We start from the raw sequence: 1,653 nt of genomic DNA, 5'->3' as shown, positions 1-1,653 counted from the left end.
GGGGCGCCATCTTCCCGCGCTTCCCGCGGGCATTGACGTCCCGCTTATGCAATTAGCGCGGGGCCGCCTCCCGGAGCTCCGAGCGGCGCGGCGCGGAGCATCCCGGGGTGCCCCAAACGCCGCCCGGCCCCGCGCCAGGGAACGGCCCGTGCTGCCGCCCGCCGGGATTCCGGGAACCGGGGGTCGTTTTTCTCCGAATCCAAGCAGAAAAAAAAAGAAAACCGAAACAAATCCGTCGGTGCAAAAGCGCTCCGGGCGGTGCCGAGACGGAGGCTGCAGGGTTTGCTATTTGCGAGAGAGCGCTGCCAAAAAAAAAAAAAAAAGAAACGTTTCCAGGCCCGATCGGGCGGCGGCGAATCCTCCAGGTTCGGAGCGAGGCGCTCCGTGCCCGTTCCGCCGCCCCGCGCAGGGCTTCCGCGCACCGCCGTTCGTCGCGCACCTGCGTGGAAGCAGCGCACGAGGAGCCGCTCCCGGCGCATCGGTGCTAAAGTCACCTCTCGAAGACGGCTGCGGAATTCTGTTCTCTTCGGAGGAGTTTTGTCGTTGTTTCTTTTTGCAAACCGGAGCCTCCCAGAACCGCTGGCATCGCGTTGTGCCGCGGGCGGCTCCGCACGGGTTCAGAAACACGTGGGGCCGCCGGCGCTGCGGCCGCCAACTGCCTGTGCGGGGAGTGAGAGCGGGGAGGGCAAAGTGCGGATTTCAGGGTGATTCATTGCATTTTGGGGTGATTCATTGCATTTCAGAGATCCTGGATGGGAGCGCTCCAGCAGCCGTGCCAGCAACAAATGCAGCATCTGCAGCACAGCTCCCAAAACCCAGCATGGGATTTCCTGAGATCCAGAAATGGTCCGAATAATCCAAAGAGTGGTCCAGATAGTCTTGGGTTGTCCTTGTAGGGGTCAGAGACCATGCAGCACCGTGCCATGCCATGCCATGCCATGCTGAGCCATGCTGTGCTTCCTCCCAGTTCCCCAAGGCCAGGCCATGTTTGCCATAAGCAGCCAAAAACTGGCAGCTCCTTCCCGCTGCCTGCAGCCCTATCCTGCACAGAGAACCTGACACATCTTCCAGGCGCCCCACGGCTGAGCCCTGCAGTGAGTCACAGTGTGCAGCCGTGAGTCACCACGGGATTAAAATAACTCCTGCACCAGAATTTTGCCTGTGGGCAAACACTGCTGCTCCAGTCCCTGCACTTTGCAGCTATGCTCGGGCCCACAGGCAGCCGGTCTGGGTGTGAGGGTGCGATGCTGGGTCAGCAGTGCTCTCCCCGAACCTCCTCAACCATTGTGGTTGTGTGTGCAGCACCCAGGTCGTTGGCCATGGAAGTGTGGGTGATGGGAGAGGTCAGACAGGCACTGAGAGATGCCCAAACCCTTTTAATGAGATGGGACAACATCACCAACGGGGGCACCCCACAGTGGCAGTGCCCTCTGGGCTCGTTTGAACAACGCTGACCTCCTCACCATGGAGATCCTTCACTGTCGTTGCATTTCCAATGCAGTCCCTACAGAATGGTTTGCACAAAACCTCAGTGGCACGTTGTCCCACAGCCCCACGCTGTCCCCAAGGCCTCTCTCCACACCCTGTGCCCATGGAGCAGGGATGCTGAGGGCTCCCACGCTGTCCTTCCAATGGTGCTCTGAGCGCAGCTCT

General features: G+C 60.7%; 1 protein-coding gene across 2 annotated transcripts in view; it reads right to left on the bottom strand.

Moving 5' to 3' along the window:
* The window catches only part of PHF19 (PHD finger protein 19), an 8,029-nt gene extending 7,293 nt beyond the window's left edge, over positions 1-736 (bottom strand). The window contains exon 1 of one of the 2 annotated variants that reach the window (XM_042879167.1): positions 440-736. The gene's annotated coding sequence lies outside the window, so the exon portion shown is untranslated. The remainder of the gene's footprint in view (positions 1-439) is intronic. The other variant, XM_042879170.1, reaches the window with a different exon arrangement.
* Positions 737-1,653: the final 917 nt, after the last annotated feature.

The sequence above is a fragment of the Lagopus leucura genome, unplaced genomic scaffold (assembly GCF_019238085.1).
Source record: "Lagopus leucura isolate 7727_CA_CO unplaced genomic scaffold, USGS_WTPT01 Super-Scaffold_100022, whole genome shotgun sequence".
Classification (NCBI taxonomy): Eukaryota; Metazoa; Chordata; class Aves; order Galliformes; family Phasianidae; genus Lagopus; species Lagopus leucura.
Note: the sequence above shows the minus strand (reverse complement) of the source record. Positions and strands in the feature narration are given on the sequence as shown.